We start from the raw sequence: 7,811 nt of genomic DNA, 5'->3' as shown, positions 1-7,811 counted from the left end.
ATAAATATTTTCTGATACTTAAAAACCTTTGTAAAACGCACATTTTTCGATTTATTTAATTAGTGTATAATACTTTTTAACTCAGTTTTTAATTTAAAATAACAATTTCTAAAAAATAATTTAAAATATGTAGAAAAAAACTGATCGCTAGTTTAAATATTACCTATTAAAATAAGTGCTCGATACTTTATTTTTCTTTCTAATATAAAATACTTCGAAATCAGAAGAAACAAGAATTCTGTAATCGGATGAAAAATATTTATTTGCTTCCTCCTTGCATTCTCAATTATTTTATTTATAAAATTTTTAATGGTCAATTGTTTAATTGTTCTTTTATAAAATGAAATGCATTCTTAATAAACTTTTTAAAAATTTTATTGAATTCTTTTTTTTTATTTTGCTTTAAAAGCGCATAACATTATTTATCAAGAAAATGTACTAATTGTATTTTTAAGAATTTTTTAAATCTTATAACTTTGTTTTATACTGTCATATATTTATTTTTTATTATTTACATAATAAAAAAGAATTATGTAAGTATGTGGGTGATTGCCAAAATGTTAACCATTTGTAGTAGAGGATATTTTCTATGATTAATGAATTCTTTGACTAAAAAACTTAATTTTGTTAATTTTATTCAAAACAACCTAAATCTATACTTAATTATTGAAAACAGCAACATCATATGCGCTCTGCAGTACGCGGGAAGCAATGCATGGCCAATTAATAACATAAAAATATGTAACAAGATGTTAACTGTTTCAGATAGCAAGTAAGAATATAAAATTAAAAATTATTTTTAAAAATCCTGCTTAATAAAGGAATTTGGTTTCATCAAGGAAAAATTAATTTAAAGTTAAAAATCTATTGCCTGAGACTGATTCAGTGTAACTTAAAATAACACACGATCATTTTATATTTTCAAAACTATTTTTTTACTCATACCTTTTTTGAATTTTGCAATTTTTGTGATTTTCAAATTGCTGTTATCGAACACGAAAATTGTGTATAAACAAAATACAATTATATCTTTCAACTCTAATTTAAATTAAATAAGGTTCACATAACGCAATTTTTAACTTTTTAAAAATCAATTTTAATCTAGCCGAATTCAAAAAAATAATATTTTTTTATTGAATGAAGAATTCCTGTATTTAGCAGGAATATTTATTGTTATTTGCAAGTTTGGATGATTTTTTGTTACTTTGAACATTACACAAAAATAATTTCAGAGTGGCCGTTTTAATCGAGGAAAAAATTCCCAATCATTTTCCAAACAAGATTTAACATTTAACAAGATTTACAAAAATGTATCACGGTTAAACAAATTCGAAATAGTTTAATTTTAAGTAGATAAATACATATAAATAATGAGCGAAAAAAATTATAAATGCAGTGCATTCATAACCTTTTAATAATTTTAGGAATGAAATGACTTTTGAGTCTTGCATAATTATTTCAAAATTAAAAACACTTTTTTCAAATCTATTTAAAAATTAAAAATTCTTACCACCATAAACTCACCGACGCAATAAACTTATATTTTTTTATAGTTTTATGAGTGATTTGATTTGTGTGTCAGCCTAAAGTTAGTAGTTTATCAAAGTTGCAAATTCCTATCTACATTTGCATAAAAAAAATTGATTATGTGCACCAATGTTTTGAATTTTATAAATATTATTGAATTTCAAAATAATTATTAGCGGCGAAGAGAACCAACTTCATACCATGACAACTTGTTGATTTTTATATTTAATAAGATACTTCTGCAGTAAGAGGTAAATTAATTTAGACCAATATATTAATCTTCATAGTATGTGTGAGATGTCTATTTTATCAAGTCTACAGTTCTTATGTTGAAGAAACTGATGTGTTTCTATCTTAATAACATAGGTATTAATAATTGCTTGAAGGAAAATATTCAAGCATTATTCTAAGAGAAATTATTTCATCGTTAAATACATTCATTTTCTCGTCTCAAGAACAGGAACATTGTTTCAATTAAAATAGTGGACAAAATAAGTATATGAATTTACTTGGATCAAGAAACATTGTGTTAGAGTTTTAGTTACTTATCATGAGAATATAATATTCTTAATTTAATATTTTATTAAACTTTATGCAAATGAGTATAATGGAACAAATTAGTTAAATATTTTTTTGCTTAGAGTAAATATATTCTTTATTCAAATAGTTCTCTGAATTATATTATTTTCTTGATTCAAGAAAATCGGTCCCTTGTAAAAAGAAAATACTGGCTTCTTTCAAGTAGAATCAGCCAAGTAAATTAGCCTACTTGATACAATGCAAATTTTTTTTCTGTGTACATTTTTCTTTATGTATTTTGTAATAAGTTTACATTTTTGTTATTCTTACAATCTAAAAGGAAACCATATTTAATAAATGCTCAAATATTGTGAAAATAAATATACTATTGTGATTAATAATTCTTAGAAAAGAATTATTTGTCTGGGAAAAAGTTCGAAAAGACCAATCCAGGTATAAGGGTTTTACATTTTTTCAGTTCAACTCATTTACACAGAACACTCTCTTCACCGATTCCACTTACACTCACTTACACTAGGGTACTATATAAGACAGTAATATGCAACCGCCGTTCTGGTTTCTGGACAGTTCACGAAAAACAGTGCGATAAGCATATCGTATAGTTTAATTAAAATTAAGTTTAGTATATAGGAAAAATGGTCTGCTGCAGTGCCCCGTTTTGTAAAAATAGAAGCGAGGATGGATTTAAACTTTACCGTTTTCCACTAGGGCGAAAAGAAACAAGCGTCTACGTCGACCAGTTCTGCTAAGCTTTTTCCGACCGCGCCTGCGCAATGAATTCTTTTACATGCTTCTTCTAGCTTTTCAGGCAACAGTCAGGTGAAATAAAAAAAGGAGGTTCAAAATAACTTGTAAAAGGCAATTCTTAACCGATTTTGGATATATATATATATATATATATATATATATATTTTATTAATTGAGCAATAAATTTTGAAGGGGTTTTTCAGGCTGACTTTTTCATTTTCGTTTTGTTTAAACTTTTATTTTAATGCAAAGAGTAAAAAAAGGTCGATTTTTTCGTTTTGTTTGCTTACATTATGGATTTTTCGTTTGAAAACTAAATTTTTCCTATAATGTTACTTGCTTTTATCGAAAAAATAATACTTTATTATGAGAATTTATCATCCAATTTTTTATAATATTTGTATAAACAAATGCCCAGTGTGGACTTTTAAAGGCAGAAAGAAATTGTTTTCTCTCTTAATTTCCCTCAAATCATGTTGTCCGTAATGTCTAATGATAGAAAATTAGCATGCGATATTTTCTGTTAATTTTATAAACAAGTGCCCATTGTGAACATTTAAAGGCAGGAAGAAATCGTATTTCTCTAAATTCTCATTAGATCATTTCACCATTGATTTTATTCAAATAAATATAATTTAACGGCCTTATTAATATTTATATTATAAAATATACTTCATATTCTATAATATAATATTGGTATGAGTAATAATGTGTATTGTTAAGTAAAAGTGAATAAAATTTAAATTGTTTCCAAGGTACATTTTTTAGTGCATTTTATTAAAGTGTAAAGCATTGCATAATTTCATGCAAGGAGGCAAATTTGCAATGAATTTGGTTAACATCGAAGTTTAAATATGAAATATAAACAATTTTTTATCTTTATTTGTAATTAAAATGTTATCAAATCTGTTCGTAATATCTAGCATACTCTCTACAATATATTTTTTATAAAATTAACTCAAAATAAGAGCTTGTCTGCAACTGCTTGTGACTCTTATCGAATTTAATTAGAAATTTTATCAAAATTTACAAAATTTCATTAAGAATTATATTTACACATTGTGCAAAAGACTGAAATAAATGTTAAAAACGATTTCTTTCTGCCTTTAAATGTCCACACTGGGTGTTTATTTATATAATTTGTCTATAAAATTAATAAAATGGATCGCAGGATAATTTTCCACCATTAAACATCACGGACGACAGAATTTAAGGGAAATTAAGAGAAAAACGATTTCTTCCTGCTTTTAAATGTCCACACTGAACATTTATATATATAAATTATTTATAAAATTCCAGCATTAAACATCACGGATCACGGCTCTTTATTAAGTTAACCCAGATAACAATTGGTGCGCAGGATGCGCGCACTGTATAGGCATGTACCCGGATTAATCCGCCCGACGTGCGTTCCGATCAGCACTCAGATGCACCATCCACGTAGGCGCATATGCGACGCATGCCATGCGAGACACGTGCGTGCGTGAATGAAGCAAACAGTCGGTGCGCGTGGCTTGACTATCCTAAAATTATTTATTTATATTGATCGAGGTAAATAAAAAGGCTGAATTAAATAAATGTATCGGAATTTAGTAACAAAATAGCACGCCTGTAACGAGGATGGTGGAAAAAACCCACAATCGCGATCGACTTTCCTCAAATTTTCATTTCATCCCAGATGATAGCGCTAACTGCGGAAACTCTAGGAACTACGAGAACATGTGATGTAAGTTTTGACACGGTATCAATATAACCTATAAATGCCGTTGTGAAATTGCAAACTGTTTGTGTTTAGTGGATGCAAATTGTTGTGCAAAGTGTCAGTGCTAAAAACCTATATAATAAGTGATACAACAATGTCGCGTTGTTTTTGTAAGGGCTGTGATTCGGGTAGTATGTCACAGAAAGAGAGCGGTATTAGGTGCAAGATCCTCAATATCTATACTTACGTTCTATTGTTTTTATATTCCTCCACTTGTTTTAATGGCATTACTCATATAATTGTATAAATTATACAAAAATTATTATTGCGTTCGCGACATCAACTGACACTTGACATAACCAAACTTAACGCATAAACACACTCGATACTCTATAGCAGACGACATATATTTTCACTGAAGGGAAGCTCTAATCTGGGATAACATAAAACTATGAGGACAGGCGCAGGCGATCGCGAACTGGCGCCAGTCGAAATACATGACGTGCTGTCTCCTTGTAGTACTTCGCGATTCACGCAAAACTAGAACGGGCACACACTGACGCGTTACAATAGGCACTAGGCTAGCCGGAAGCTAGCCGGCTAGTTATGCACAGTCCCATGAGCGCAGAAAATGGCGGCGTAAAGCGAGAGGGCGGCACCCTCATTTAAAAGGCAATTTATAGCTTTTATAAGCATTAAATAATAAATTTGGTTAATTTATAAATTGAAAATTTTGTGTCCCCACTGGGTACTCATGTTGCGCGCATGTATGCGCCGCAAAATTTCATCACAGGGTGATTGTAAACATGCTCGCATTATGCCACACCTTGTGAAGGCACTTCAGTTACAATCACAAAATGTGGGTGAACATGGTGAATTTTGGCATGCATGTCATGCGCACATCGACGTGCGCGTAACATGCACGCACTAATTGTTATATGGGAATTTGCCTATAACAATTAAGGGCATGTGATACTTACAGTTTCCCCGGATTCTTTTCCACAAAAATGAAAATGTTTAAAAACTGAATTCGGAGATTCTATAGAATATCATAACGGACGTCCCAGGACTCTTTTTTGAGGGATAATAACAAAAAAATGTATTGTGCTAAGTAAAAATTTTATGAATATGCATTATTTTGAGGTAAAGTCGGTTTTCATCTCTGCCTTTCCGATAATCTGGAAATTATTTATGAAATAAACTTATTTGATTGGCTGCAAACAAGGTTAGTTCCGGGAAACTAGTTACTATGTTTATTTGTAAAATCGATACTATTTCCTAAGCGCTATGCAAATTAATCACATTTTGCTCAATTAAAACTTTTTTGAATTAACCTACAAAAAAAGTGTGTGGGGACGCCCGTTAACATGTTCGCTATCATTTCCCGAATTTTTAAGACAAAATATTTATTATTCTAGAAAAAAAACCGGGGGAACCTAAAACTAGTAAAATCGACAATTTTCTAAGTATTACTTGCCCTTAACTTAGTCACTTCCATTATTTACAGAATTTTCTTACAACTATGTTTTTACAGAGTACGATCCATCCACACCTTAAAACTAATCCGCTCCCTTCTATAGCCTAACCTTCCTCGACTCACTCGCATTTCCCACTTTTCTCGCTATGCCTCGCAGTAGCAGGCTCTGTCTCCTCGGCTAACACCTAATACTTAACTACTATTTACAAAATTTACATTTTTCTTGCATCTACTTCCTCTCCTATTTACAACCTTTCCTTCTCCATTCTTCTTCCTCCTTCCTTCTCTTTTTCTCCATCTTACCCAACCCACCCTTCGCCCATGCCCTTTCATAATGGACTTAAAAACTACAAAAATTGCAGAAAACATGATAAAAGCAAGTAAAAATACATAAATAATTGTCAGAATAATTAATTATGCATTTCCAGTTGTTTTTGTAATGGTTTCTACATGAAAATGTGTTTTTATAAAGAAAGAAGATTGCGAAATTATTTTTCAAAGTATGTGGCCGGTGAAAACAACAACAACGATTTAACGAACAGTTACAGTGGTTACTTTTGGCCATTTTGGAAATTTTTAACTTAGACTAGCAGAGTGAGGTTGCAGGGAGCGCAATCGCTACGCCATCTGGCGTATACTCCTAACGAGATCAAAGTATGATCAGACACTCTCGCCATTGTAAGTGACCACCGCTTCTGTCCCTTTACGATAGTACGAAGGCCATTGAGGGTGCACCTGAGACGGCCACTATAGCGGGACTGCAGTAGATTTGTTAATCCGCAAAATTTTAGTTCTTAAGATATGTAAAATTCTACTTGAAACATGTTCTAGACTAAAAATTAATCAATTTAATTAACGTTTGAAAGAATTAATAGACTCAATCAATAAAATTCTAATTATATATGTATATTATATATGTATGAAGCTTACTGTATATAAAACTACAACATAATTTTAATTCCTAAAGTTTATTACTATTTAGGTTTAAGTACATTGAATATAAAAGATATTTAACAACAAAAATAAATAACAGTAAAAAAATAATGTTCTCGGTATTTCTCGTAAATTTTCGCATTCACGGTAACTTACTCTGTTACCTTCTACAAATTTAAGTTACCGAGAATTTTCTAACTCTAGTCACCGAGAGTTGAAAATGGTCCATGTGTAGAAAGGGCCATGCGGCGGCGCTCTTAAAAATATATCAAGAAAACGGTTTATTTATATAATTATTGTGAAAATGACGCCGTCGAATATTCTAATAGTGTTTTTCTGTTTTTTTTTATCGCCTCCTTTCCATTAATTAGGCCGATGTTCATCGCTCCGGGAAATGGTTTCGGTTTTATTTCAAAATAATAATTTCAAGTTTTAAACATTTAAAATGTGGGTTAAAAGAATATAGAAGACTTTGGTTTGGCCAAAGATATTAGATCCTAGATAGGGCATGCGATTAGTTGCACCACATACCGGTAGTTAGCGTGACAGGCAAGTTTGTAGTTTTGCATATATATTGCTGTTAGTTCGGCTACCTACATGTAGAGGCGCGATATGTACCGATTGGTACCACCACATACTTGTGGAGGCGCGACAGGCAACCATATATTCGGTCGCGCCAAATTATAGTGCATTTGAAATCCAACTTGTTAATAATCTAATTTTACTTTATAAGTGAATGGAAAAATAATTTTGATTGAGTAGAAAACGTCTTGAACGAATTCGAAAACTCTAAAGACTTTTTGAAATCAAAATTAGGCCCAAGATGTAGCAAAGAGGTTAGTAACAAATAGTAATGACAAATTTGAATTAAAAAGTTTATTTTTT

The sequence above is a fragment of the Belonocnema kinseyi genome, chromosome 2 (assembly GCF_010883055.1).
Source record: "Belonocnema kinseyi isolate 2016_QV_RU_SX_M_011 chromosome 2, B_treatae_v1, whole genome shotgun sequence".
NCBI classification, from domain to species: Eukaryota; Metazoa; Arthropoda; class Insecta; order Hymenoptera; family Cynipidae; genus Belonocnema; species Belonocnema kinseyi.
Note: the sequence above shows the minus strand (reverse complement) of the source record.